General features: G+C 42.7%; 1 protein-coding gene across 2 annotated transcripts in view; it reads right to left on the minus strand.

Moving 5' to 3' along the window:
* COL21A1 (collagen type XXI alpha 1 chain) overlaps nucleotides 1-14,550 on the minus strand; it is a 353,696-nt gene that overhangs the window by 116,000 nt on the left and 223,146 nt on the right. The window lies entirely within an intron of this gene.

A 14,550-nucleotide genomic window follows, 5' to 3' on the forward strand; every position in this document is an offset into this window, starting at 1 on the left:
GAATAACTCCAAGGCATTTGTTCGTGGGAGGGGCCAGGATTCGTAGTGCACTGGTCCCCCTCACATGCCAGGACACCAACCGGGCACCCTAGGGGGCACTTTTACAAAAACAAAAAAAATGGTAAAAGAGCTCCCAGGTGCTTAGCACCCTTCCCTTGTGTGTTGAGCCCCCCAAATCCCCCTCAAAACCCACTGCCCACAAGTGTACACCATTACTATAGCCCTAAGGGGTGAAGGGGGGCACCTACATGTGGGTACAGTGGGTTTGGGGGGGTTGGACGACTAATAAGCATTAAGCAGCACAATTGTAACAGGTAGGGGGGATGGGCCTGGGTCCACCTGCCTGAAGTCCACTGCACCCCCTAACAACTCCTCCAGTGACCTGCATACTGCTGCCAGGGAGGTGGGTATGACATTTGAGGGTGAAAATAAAAAGTTGTGAAACATCATTTTTTGTGGTGGGAGGGGGTTAGTGACCACTGGGGGAGTCAGGGGAGGTCATCCCCGATTCCCTCCAGTGGTCATCTGGTCATTTAGGGCACTTTTTGGGGCCTTATTCGTGAAAAAACAGGGTCCAGGAAAAGTGTCCTAAATTCTAGCTAAAAACGCATACTTTTTTCCCATTATCGGTGAAATGCGCCCATCTTTGTTCGGCAGATAACCACGGCCCAGTTCCGCCTTCGCCACACCTCTGACACGCCCCCATCAACTTTGTCCGCATCCGCGACGGAGTGCAGTTGAAAACGTCCAAAAATCGGCTTTCGATTATACCGCTTTATTCGTTTTTGTGAGATAAACATCCATCTCCCGATTTAGGTCGGAACTTGGGCGTTTTTCTCGTTCGATTATAAGCAGGCTAGTGTTCTGTGCTGAAATCCAAGCATATTCTATAACAATGTACATAACGCAATTGGCTTAACAAACTACTCAGCATTGATAACGGGTCTTAATGCATTAATTGGCATTAATTGGCAATTAGTTAGAATTTACGCACACAACTCACTGAAGGTATTCTGTAATGTACTGCACCTAAATTCTAATGCATGCAGCCAAAAAAGGATGTGATTATGGGTGGGAAAATGGGCATCTTGTGGGTATTCCAAAATGTACGTGACCTGTTATAGAATATGCTCCTGTGCGCCTAAATCTATTCAATAACATTTACACCATGTTTCCCTTGTTATAAATGGATGCACATAGTTTTAAGCACTGTGATATAAACTAAGCATGTTCTACAGATGGTACCTAAGTATAGGCACCGCTTACAGAATACATGGAGTTTTCAGGTGCCTTATATAGAATCTGGCCTTGAATTTATACTTATATCCCTCAGTCTGAGGTTTTGAATATCATAACAGATTTATTAGGGCACAGATCTACACATTTGAGAATACTGACAGAACTCATCATGGAGCTTGCCACTTTGCTCTGAAAGAATTTTTTTTGTATTTCAAACAGATTTTGTATTTTTAAACACCAGAACAAACAGCTTACACTACGAGAGGGCAAATACATCCACAAATATTCTGGCAACAGATACATGACAATGAATGGACAACACAAACTGACTCCATACACTATCTCAACCACTGGGAGGCTAGATGCAGAAGCGTACTAAACGAAATAGCACCCTTAAAGACAAGAATATCAAAAAGACAAAATTCAATACCATGGTTCAATGATGAATATAAAAAAAACACAATCCAGAAAACTTGAACGAGCATGGAAAAAAACATAAAACGAACATACACTCAATGCATGGAAACAAATACACAGAAAATATAAATAAGCAATTAGACAAACCAAAAGGTCCTATTACAAGACTAAACTAGGACCGGATAACAAAGATCTTAAGAAATTATTTCAACTCGTAAATAAGTTACTAGGCACCACCCCTGTCACTACATCCAACACAGACATCCCATCTGCAGACAAACTGGCTACCTACTTCAAGGACAAAATAACAAAACTACGCAGTACTCTTCCTCATCACAACACCGACAACGAAAACTTCTTCAATGACCCAGACCTATTCTCGGGTGGATACCCAGCTGACTGTATCTGGTCTACATTCAAGCTACTCACCACTGAATCAGTTACACAAGCGACTCATAGATTCGCCAACACGCACTGCAAACTGGACATATGTCCCAGTCATCTACTCAAATCCGCCCCCAGCTGATTCATAGAAGACCTCACATCCCACCTAAACTTCATGCTACAACAAGGTTTCTTCCCCGAGGAATATGGTAACATTCTACTTACCCCAATACCAAAAGACACTAAGAAAAAAACAAATGACCTCACCAATTACCGCCCAGTTGCGCCCATCCCTCTAGTAGTACAACTGATGGAGAGCTTGGTGACTAAACAGCTTACGGAATACCTGGACAAGCACTCAATACTACATGACTCACAATCATAGTACCGAAACTGTCCTAGTCACTCTCCTGGCCAAATTCAAACAGAAAATAGCCATAGGTAAAAGCATACTTTTCCTTCAATTTGACATGTCGAGCGCATTTGACATGGTAAACCATAACTTAACACTGATTCCAACAACAAAGGCATTTGCTAAATACTAGAGATGCCCATATATTCCTATGGGTGTCTCTAGTGTTTAGCATGTGCTAATCATTAGCACATACTTAAATTGCTATCACACCTTTTTAAAAGGACCCCTTAGTTTTAATATTGTTTATTGTTAATATTGTTTATTTAATATTGTTTATTTACTTCTAATTACCTTGATATTTTATCTTTAGCATCTAATTTGTTTGATATTCTTCTATACCTTAATTGTAATTTTTTTTCTATATTATCATTCCGTTAATGGTCATCGCCATTGCGGCAAAATGTAAGCCACATTGAGCCTGCCAATGTGTGGGAAAATGTGGGATACAAATGCAACAAATAAATAAATAAATAAATAAATATACTACTAAGACTCTTTGGCCACTTTGGGATTGTTGCTATATACTCAACTGGATCAAGGGCTTTCTCACCACCAGAACATACCAAGTAAAATCAAATTCAAACATATCACCACTGTGGAAAGCAGCCTGTGGAGTACCTCAAGGATCACCATTATCACCAATACTCTTCAACATGATGATGATCCCACTGGCAAAATCCTTATCCAATCGAGGCCTTAATCCATTCATCTATGCATAAGTACATACATAAGTACATAAGTAGTGCCATACTGGGAAAGACCAAAGGTCCATCTAGCCCAGCATCCTGTCACCGACAGTGGCCAATCCAGGTCAAGGGCACCTGGCATGCTCCCCAAACGTAAAAACATTCCAGACAAGTTATACCTAAAAATGCGGAATTTTTCCAAGTCCATTTAATAGCGGTCTATGGACTTGTCCTTTAGGAATCTATCTAACCCCTTTTTAAACTCCGTCAAGCTAACCGCCCGTACCACGTTCTCCGGAAACGAATTCCAGAGTCTAATTACACGTTGGGTGAAGAAAAATTTTCTCCGATTCGTTTTAAATTTACCACACTGTAGCTTCAACTCATGCCCTCTAGTCCTAGTATTTTTGGATAGCGTGAACAGTCGCTTCACATCCACCCGATCCATTCCACTCATTATTTTATACACTTCTATCATATCTCCCCTCAGCCGTCTCTTCTCCAAGCTGAAAAGCCCTAGCCTTCTCAGCCTCTCTTCATAGGAAAGTCGTCCCATCCCCACTATCATTTTCGTCGCCCTTCGCTGTACCTTTTCCAATTCTACTATATCTTTTTTGAGATACGGAGACCAGTACTGAACACAATACTCCAGGTGCGGTCGCACCATGGAGCGATACAACGGCATTATAACATCCGCACACCTGGACTCCATACCCTTCCTAATAACACCCAACATTCTATTCGCTTTCCTAGCCGCAGCAGCACACTGAGCAGAAGGTTTCAGCGTATCATCGACGACGACACCCAGATCCCTTTCTTGATCCGTACTCCTAACGCGGAACCTTGCAAGACGTAGCTATAATTCGGGTTCCTCTTACCCACATGCATCACTTTGCACTTGTCAACATTGAACTTCATCTGCCACTTGCACGCCCATTCTCCCAGTCTCGCAAGGTCCTCCTGTAATCGTTCACATTCCTCCTGCGACTTGACGACCCTGAATAATTTTGTGTCATCGGCGAATTTAATTACCTCACTAGTTATTCCCATCTCTAGGTCATTTATAAATACATTAAAAAGCAACGGACCCAGCACAGACCCCTGCGGGACCCCACTAACTACCCTCCTCCACTGAGAATACTGGCCACGCAATCCTACTCTCTGCTTCCTATCTTTCAACCAGTTCTTAATCCATAATAATACCCTACCTCCGATTCCATGACTCTGCAATTTCTTCAGGAGTCTTTCGTGCGGCACTTTGTCAAACGCCTTCTGAAAATCCAGATATACAGTGGGGGAAATAAGTATTTGATCCCTTGCTGATTTTGTAAGTTTGCCCACTGACAAAGACATGAGCAGCCCATAATTGAAGGGTAGGTTATTGGTAACAGTGAGAGATAGCACATCACAAATTAAATCCAGAAAATCACATTGTGGAAAGTATATGAATTTATTTGCATTCTGCAGAGGGAAATAAGTATTTAATCCCTCTGGCAAACAAGACCTAATACTTGGTGGCAAAACCCTTGTTGGCAAGCACAGCGGTCAGACGTCTTCTGTAGTTGATGATGAGGTTTGCACACATGTCAGGAGGAATTTTGGTCCACTCCTCTTTGCAGATCATCTCTAAATCATTAAGAGTTCTGGGCTGTCGCTTGGCAACTCGCAGCTTCAGCTCCCTCCATAAGTTTTCAATGGGATTAAGGTCTGGTGACTGGCTAGGCCACTCCATGACCCTAATGTGCTTCTTCCTGAGCCACTCCTTTGTTGCCTTGGCTGTATGTTTTGGGTCATTGTCGTGCTGGAAGACCCAGCCACGACCCATTTTTAAGGCCCTGGCGGAGGGAAGGAGGTTGTCACTCAGAATTGTACGGTACATGGCCCCATCCATTCTCCCATTGATGCGGTGAAGTAGTCCTGTGCCCTTAGCAGAGAAACACCCCCAAAACATAACATTTCCACCTCCATGCTTGACAGTGGGGACGGTGTTCTTTGGGTCATAGGCAGCATTTCTCTTCCTCCAAACACGGCGAGTTGAGTTCATGCCAAAGAGCTCAATTTTTGTCTCATCTGACCACAGCACCTTCTCCCAATCACTCTCGGCATCATCCAGGTGTTCACTGGCAAACTTCAGACGGGCCGTCACATGTGCCTTCCGGAGCAGGGGGACCTTGCGGGCACTGCAGGATTGCAATCCGTTATGTCGTAATGTGTTACCAATGGTTTTCGTGGTGACAGTGGTCCCAGCTGCCTTGAGATCATTGACAAGTTCCCCCCTTGTAGTTGTAGGCTGATTTCTAACCTTCCTCATGATCAAGGATACCCCACGAGGTGAGATTTTGCGTGGAGCCCCAGATCTTTGTCGATTGACAGTCATTTTGTACTTCTTCCATTTTCTTACTATGGCACCAACAGTTGTCTCCTTCTCGCCCAGCGTCTTACTGATGGTTTTGTAGCCCATTCCAGCCTTGTGCAGGTGTATGATCTTGTCCCTGACATCCTTAGACAGCTCCTTGCTCTTGGCCATTTTGTAGAGGTTAGAGTCTGACTGATTCACTGAGTCTGTGGACAGGTGTCTTTCATACAGGTGACCATTGCCGACAGCTGTCTGTCATGCAGGTAACGAGTTGATTTGGAGCATCTACCTGGTCTGTAGGGGCCAGATCTCTTACTGGTTGGTGGGGGATCAAATACTTATTTCCCTCTGCAGAATGCAAATAAATTCATATACTTTCCACAATGTGATTTTCCGGATTTAATTTGTGATGTGCTATCTCTCACTGTTACCAATAACCTACCCTTCAATTATGGGCTGCTCATGTCTTTGTCAGTGGGCAAACTTACAAAATCAGCAAGGGATCAAATACTTATTTCCCCCACTGTACAATATCAACCGGCTCCCCATTGTCCACATGTTTGCTTACCCCCTCAAAAAAATGCATTAGATTGGTGAGGCAAGACTTCCCTTCACTAAATCCGTGCTGACTTTGTCTCATCAGTCCATGTTTTTGTATATGCTCTGCAATTTTATTCTTAATAATAGCCTCCACCATCTTGCCCGGCACCGACGTCAGACTCACCGGTCTATAATTTCCCGGATCTCCTCTGGAACCCTTCTTAAAAATCGGAGTAACATTGGCTACCCTCCAGTCTTCCGGTACTACACTCGATTTTAGGGACAGATTGCATATTTCTAACAGTAGCTCCGCAAGTTCATTTTTTAGTTCTATTAATACTCTGGGATGAATACCATCAGGTCCCGGTGATTTACTACTCTTCAGCTTGCTGAACTGACCCATTACATCCTCCAAGGTTACAGAGAATTTGTTTAGTTTCTCCGACTCCCCCGCTTCAAATATTCTTTCCGGCACCGGTGTCCCCCCCAAATCCTCCTCGGTGAAGACCGAAGCAAAGAATTCATTTAATTTCTCCGCTACGGCTTTGTCCTCCTTGATCGCCCCTTTAACACCATTTTCGTCCAGCGGCCCAACCGACTCTTTGGCCGGTTTCCTGCTTTTAATGTATCTAAAAAAATTTTTACTATGTATTTTTGCTTCCAACGCTAATTTCTTCTCAAAGTCCTTTTTTGCCCTCCTTATCTCCGCTTTGCAATTGGCTTGGCATTCCTTATGATCTATCCTGTTACTTTCAGTTGGTTCTCTTCTCCACTTTCTGAAGGATTGTTTTTTGGCTCTAATGATTTCCTTTATCTTACTGTTTAGCCACGCCGGCTGACGTTTAGTCTTTTTTCCCTTTTTTCTAATACGTGGAATATATTTGTCCTGAACCTCCAGGATGGTGTTTTTAAACAGCATCCACGCCTGATGCAAGTTTTTTACTCTGCGAGCTGCTCCTTTCAGTCTTTTTTTCACCATTTTTCTCATTTTGTCGTAATCACCTTTTCTATAGTTAAACGCTAGCGTACTTGATTTCCTAGTTTCACTTCCTTCAATGCCAATATCAAAACCGATCATATTATGATCACTGTTATCAAGCGGCCCTCGTATCGTTACCCCCTGCACTAGATCATGAGCACCACTAAGGACTAAGTCTAGTATTTTTCCTTCTCTTGTCGGCTCCTGAACTAGCTGTTCCATGAAGCTGTCCTTGATTTCATCAAGAAATCCTATGTCCCTTGCGTGTACAGATGTTACATTAACCCAGTCTATATGCGGGTAATTGAAATCCCCCATTATTATTGTGTTGCCCAGTTTGTTTGCGTCCCTGATTTCCTTTAACATTTCCGCATCCGTCTGTCCGTCCTGGCCAGGCGGACGGTAGTACACTCCTATCACTATCCTTTTCCCCTTTGCACATGGAATTTCAATCCACAGTGATTCCAAGGAGTGTTTTGTTTCCTGCAGAATTTTCAATCTATTTGATTCAAGGCTCTCGTTAATATACAATGCTACCCCTCCACCAATCCGATTCACCCTATCACTACGATATAATTTGTACCCCGGTATGACAGTGTCCCACTGGTTATCCTCCTTCCACCAGGTCTCAGAGATGCCTATTATATCTAATTTTTCATTTAGTGCAATATATTCCAACTCCCCCATCTTATTTCTTAGGCTCCTGGCATTCGCATATAGACATTTCAAACTATGTTTGTTGTTCCTAAGTACATCATGCTTAGTACTTGACAGTATTAATTGGCAATCTTTTGTCTGATTTTTATTGTTATTTAAGGATACCCGATCTACTACAATCTCTTTTGCAACCTCACTATCAGGATACTCTATCTTCCCTGTTATGGTGATATCTTTGAAAGATACCTTATCCCGAACCATGCTCTTTTGAGCGACTGTCGGCCTTCCCCCCATTTCTAGTTTAAAAGCTGCTCTATCTCCTTCTTAAACGCCGATGCCAGCAGCCTGGTCCCACTCTGGTTAAGATGGAGCCCATCCTTTCGGAATAGGCTCCCCCTTCCCCAGAATGTTGCCCAGTTCCTAACAAATCTAAAGCCCTCCTCCCTGCACCATCGTCTCATCCACGCATTGAGACTCTGGAGCTCTGCCTGTCTCTTGGGCCCTGCGCGTGGCACAGGTAGCATTTCAGAAAATGCTACCCTGGAGGATCTGGATTTCAGCTTTCTACCTAAGAGCCTAAATTTTGCTTCCAGAACCTCTCTCCCACATTTTCCTATGTCATTAGTACCCACATGTACCAAGACAGCCGTCTCCTCCCCAGCACTATATAAAATCCTATCTAGGTGACGCGTGAGGTCCGCCACCTTCGCACCAGGCAGGCAAGTCACCAGGTTACAATCTACATTCCCTTCAGACATGCCTTGACTGAAATAACCAGTGAAATCAATGATGGACTGAACATCATGGACTCTTGGGCAAACTCATTCCAACTGAAACTGAACACTGAAAATACACACTGCCTTATCCTGTCATCTCAACATAACAACTACAAACCCACAACCATAAACACCCCCTATTTCAGACAGCCTAAAAATACTCGGAGTCACAATCAACCGCAACCTCACTCTCGAGATCCAAGTAAAAGCCGTAATAAAGAAAATGTTCCACTCAATGTGGAAACTCAAACGAATAAAACCTTTCTTCCCGAGGGATACCTTTCGTAAACTAACACAATCAATGGTCCTAAGCCATACAGATTATTGCAACGGAATCTATGCGGGATGCAAAGAACAACTCACCAGGGGCATAGCCAGATGGTCAAATTTGAGTGGGCCTGAGCCCAAGGTGGGTGGGCATGGAATTCACATCCCCCCCCCCAATCCCCCTCTGGTTTGCTCCTCTCTCCACCATTCCCTGCCCATAGACCCCAAATATTAAATACTTGAGCAGGCGGGGATCCCCAAACCCTGCTTCCTGAAGATTTCCTCCTCGAGCAGCCAGCACTCTTCCAAACGGCAGCTGGCAGCACTTGCCTCAAACTGATGCTGCTACCGGCTTGTCGTGCATGCTCAGTGCTTATGCATGTGCGAAAACTGAGCATGTGCAGAACGGCCAGTCTCCAGGCAAGTGCCGCTGGCTGACATTTGGAAGAACGCTGGTGCCCAAGGAGAGAAAATCTTCAGCTGCAAAGGTTTGGGGATCCCCACCAGCCACAGCAAGAGTGTCACAATTTTGGGCAGGCCTAAGTCCAAAGTGGGTGGGCCCTGGCCCACCCAGGCCCACCTGTGGCTACGCCACTGCAACTCACAAAAAAACTCCAGACCGCCCAAAACACAGCAGCCAGACTGATATATGGTAAAACATGATTCGAAAGTGCTAAACCCCTTCGAGAAAAGCTGCACTGGCTCCCAGTCAAAGAATGGATCATCTTCAAAATCTGCACTTTGGTCCACAAAATAATCTATGGCGTAGTCCCAGGATACATGACAGACCTTACAGATCTATCAACAAGAAACAGACTTGGATCAGCACGATCATACATAAACCTACATTACCCAAACTGTAAAGGGCTAAAATACAAAACAACTTATGCATCTAGCTTCTCCTACATAAGCGCACAACTATGGAATGGACTCCCATATGCAATGAAAACAATACATGACCACCTAAACTTCAGAAAATCATTAAAAACCCACCTAGTGGTCAGTGCAGTGGACTTCACATAAAGGGATCCAGGTACAAATCCCACTTAAACCCCTTCATATTGTGTGGTTAGTCCTCCAGGAAGAGTGAAAATGTACTGTACCTAAAGTTAACCACTAAAATAGATCTTGGCTTGCAGGTCAAATATATATTTAGGTATAGGAGGTATTTCTATATTACAGGATGGCTCACATATTTGTACTAAATTTACAGAGTTAAAGTGGGAATTGAACCTGGGTCCCATTGGTTACTGTTCAATGCACTGACCACTAGAATACTCCATCCACTTGTCTGCTGCTTTCTTAGGAATGGCCATAATATCTGGAGCTGTCATAGAGCCTGGTATCTATTGTCACTGTTGCGTTTTTGTTGAGTGGCAAGGGTCAGTAACCACTGGGGGATTAAGGAGGGTTCATGTCTTAATCCCCCCAGTGGTCAGCTGGTCAGTTAGAGCACCTTTTCCTTAGTTGTGACTAAAACAGGTCTAGAAAAAAAAATACTTATTTTTTGCCCTGGACCTCTTTTTTTCTGTTCCATTATCACAGAAAAATGTTCAGATTTTAATCCACCCACGTGCCACCCAAAACACGCCTCCAACATGCTCCCTTGCAATTTAGACAAACTACGGAGAAATCCGAAAAAATTGATTTTTCCCACCTAAAAAGTTACACTTGGCAGATCTGAAGAATAGATGCAATGAAACTTCTTTGTTCTGTTGGAAGTCAAATGAAACTAATAAGGTTGTTCTAGACATAACTTCATCCACTGAACTGAGTTCGATTCCCACTTCAGGCACAGGCAGCTCCATGTGACTCTGGGCAAGTCACTTAACCCTCCATTGCCCCAGGTACAAATAAGTACCTATATACAATATGTAAGCCGCATTGAGCCTGCCATGAGTGGGAAAGCGCGGGGTACAAATGTAACAAAAATAAATAAAATAAACTCTCTAGAATATTACTAAGGTTCAAACTATCAGAAGAATTCTCAGCCTGGGCTCTTCTAGCTGGAACAGTTTCTGAATACATCTGCACTCTAAACTGCCGGCGCGAAACAGCACTGACATACTGAGAGGTTCTGAGAATATAGTTGCTAATATTTTCTATTGCTGCAAATAGAGCTACTTCATTCATGCTTTGTACAATACACCGTGACACAGCAGGATTTTTATAAGATCAAACAACTCCTGAAGCTGGCACTTAGGCGCCAAAACATGGGGCCATGTTGGATACGTTTGCATGTAGAATTCAGACATAATTGGTGACATCAATAAAGTTGATCCTATATCTACTTCCAAACATGTCCTTTGGGTCCTTTTCGTGAAGGCTATTTGTCCATCCCTATTCTGCAAATATGTGCATACCTTACGGAGCATGTATTGTACAGGTAGGTATACACATATGTAGAGGTTGGGTGAACTGACACTTAAAGCTTGTAACTGTGGCACTTAGGTAGCACTTTTGCCAGCTCTATGGGTGCTATAAGTGCAAGTGCCTAATTCACAGGCATGTATTTTCATCTATCAGAACAATATTCTGTAAAGAAAAGTAAGAGCCTATTTTCTTTTATAGAATAGGCTCCTATCAGATGCCCAGTTATATTTATTTATTTGTCAAACTTCATATACCACAAGATGGCCAACGAGGGCAGCTATGCGGTTTACAACATAAAAATGCCCAAAGACAGGCAAGCAGTAAGAAGCATAGAGAAAGAGGGGGAAGAGCGAGGAAGGAAGCAGAGGAGGGGAATAGGTAAAGAATTTCCTCCATACAGTGTGGTCTACTGATTAATTGGATCATAACTAATTTATTTCAGTATCAATTAGCAAAGTTATTATATGTAAACACTAAATGTATTGCACGAGGAGAGGGGAAGGGCTTACAGCTAATGCAACATATCAATTTGTTTTATTATTGGTGTTCATACCACAGAACATGTGCTACTGATATATTTGCTATGATCCAATAAAACTTAATACAAAAAAAACTATCTGGTACTGAGGAAAGGGAAACTTTGAAAGTAGAAAGCCTACTATTATTCTTGAGATAAGCAGCATAAAATCTGTTTTACTGTTTTGGGATCTTGTCAGGTACTTGTGACCTGGATTAGCATTCAGTACAAGATACTGGGCTTGATGGACCTTCCATGTGCCTCAATACGGTGATGCTTATGTACATATGTTTTTTATGGTCAGGATGCAGACATTTAAAATGGATGAGTTTTGAATGGGCACAAAACATACTTACATATTTCCTATTTTATAATACCTTACGAAATTTCAGTGTTGGCTTTTGAACCTACTCTGAGGCATGCTATCTGCTCATTTTGACCTGGGGTCTCTATCTATGATTTAGGGGGCAGTCATGCAAACCTCAAAATCTAAGGAAAGAATTATTTCTCTCCTTTTCTTAACTGGCTCCTCTGGTATATGTGTAACCCACCCAGGGCATGCACTCATCTCCAACTCAGCTCCATGCTGGGTTTCACTTCACTTGGGGTCCTAGGGGGCACACAAATGAGTCCAAAGTCTTTCTCTGCCACACACACACAGCTCCACTGGCAGAATCACAAGAGCTGGGCATAGGCCAAGGGTACTCTTTCTCTGGGCACTCTTTTGTTCTCTTGTACACCAGTTGCAGAAAACTTTAACCTACTTTACTAATGGTAACTTGAAAACAGTTCATAAACTTGATAACTTGGTCTTTATAGTTCATAGTCTTAAGTGGTCAGCACAGCGCAAAACAAGTTCTTCAATAATGTCAGGGCATACAAATTACAGTTCAGTTCTATTTACATCTCCTCCATTTGCAACCAGAACAAGGTACTCATAAATCTATTTGCAGCCAGAACAAATAGGTACCAGTCTATTGTATTTGCGGCCAAAACAAATACTTGTCATTCTCCTTTTCTAAAAATTAAGGTGTCTGCATGTCATAACTACCACACAGACTCCCAACATTTTTCAATCATGTTGACATCATCTCTTCAGTTACTTTCTGTTCTATCCTAGAAAGGGTCCATTTGCTCATGTAATGCAAGTCCTGCCAGAAGTGATGCATACCCGCTCCCACTTCTCCCACCTGAGTGGTTATTCCCAGACACTCCTACTTTTTTCCCCAGTCAGGAACACTACTGCAGGCACTTTCTGCCTTGTGCAGAGGCTTCCAAACACCACACTTGCAAACTTGTCCTGTCTTGTCACCCAGGACTTCCCCCTTGGTGCTACAGGTCTCAGCGAGGATGGGCTACCAAAGACCAGAATTTTCTCCACATAATCCCTTTTATTAATTTCAATGTCCTGCCCCCTAGGGCTGAGCTTCACTCTGATTTCTCTACCATGCTATCAATAGCAGCTCTGTCTCCATAGTGAACACCCTGAAAATCCTTCCTCCCACCCTTCAGGCATGGGCATTTTCAGGGAAGATCATATATGCATGTTTTAAAAACCACCAAATATGCACATTCGTCTCAGCAAAATATATTTATATGTTGGAAAATTGGCACATAAACGTGTGTATAGCAGAACAAACAAACATAAAACTGCAACTTTTTTCTCAGGTGTAGAACTGCTGCTCCTGCTTCTAGAAAATGCATGTATATTTGTCCCAGCAAATGCAAGTACATGAATATTATAAAAGGCTAAGTGTTCGGCAGAGTCTTTTTGAAAATGCAGAAGGTATTGGGTATGTTATGACCTGGATGTCTCAATTCCTAACTCAATAACTTATGCAAAATGAGGAATTAGAAAAGGTTCAAAGACGAGTTATCAAAATGATAAAGGGGATGGAACTCCTCTCATATGAGCAAAGGCTAAAAAGGTTAGGGCTCATCAGCTTGGAAAAGAGATGAACGAGTAGAAATAAATCAATTTTTTTACTCATTCCAAAAGTACAAAGACTAGGAAACATTCAAGGAAGTTATATGGAAATGAGGAAATATTTTTTCACTCAACAAATAGTTAAGCTCTGGAACTCTTTGCCAGAGGATATGGTAACAGCAGTTAGCGTATCTGGGTTTTAAAAAGGTTTGGACAATTTCCTAGAGGAAAAGTCCATAATCTGCTATTGAAACAGACTTGTGACCTGGCTTGGCCACTGTTGGAAACAGGATACTGGGCTAGATAAACCATTGGTCTGACCCAGTACGGCTGCTCTTATGTTCTTATGTAAACATTGACTACTACATTAACCAGCTAAGGGGCTCTTTTATTAAAGTACATTAAGCATGGTTAGTGGGCAATTACAGGCTATAGCATAAATATGTTAGCAGATTGTGTGGTATTTTGGGAAAGGGGATGGGATTTGATATACCACCTTTCTGTAGGTTACAATCAAGGCAGTTTATATATTATATACAGGTACTTATTTTATACTGGGGCAATGGAGGGTTAAGTGACTTGCCCACAGTCATAAGGAGCTACAGTGGGAATGGAACCCAGTTCCCCAGGTTATCAGGGCACTGCACTAACCATTAGGCTACTCCTCCTCTCCTCTGCACTCCACTAGTTTGCACACTACTGAGTGTTAATGTATTTTTCTGAAATTTTCTCTGAGGGGGCATGGCATGGGTGGAGAGTGGGTGTGGAGGTTTTAGCCAGCTAGTTAGTGCTCTAACTAGTTAGCACAGAGTTAACATGGGTGCATTTAGTGGTAAGTGATCCCATAATAATGCCCTGCAGGTACCACATGCTAATGGTAACATTAACACACAACATGTAATGACAGAACACCTCCAAAAGGTGTTGCATTAAATCTGTGTACGGTAAAATTCTGCATTACATTAAGCCCAGATTTGATCTCACTTTAATAAAAGGGCCCCTATATTTGAAAAAAAT

Source organism: Microcaecilia unicolor, chromosome 3 (genome assembly GCF_901765095.1).
Source record: "Microcaecilia unicolor chromosome 3, aMicUni1.1, whole genome shotgun sequence".
NCBI classification, from domain to species: Eukaryota; Metazoa; Chordata; class Amphibia; order Gymnophiona; family Siphonopidae; genus Microcaecilia; species Microcaecilia unicolor.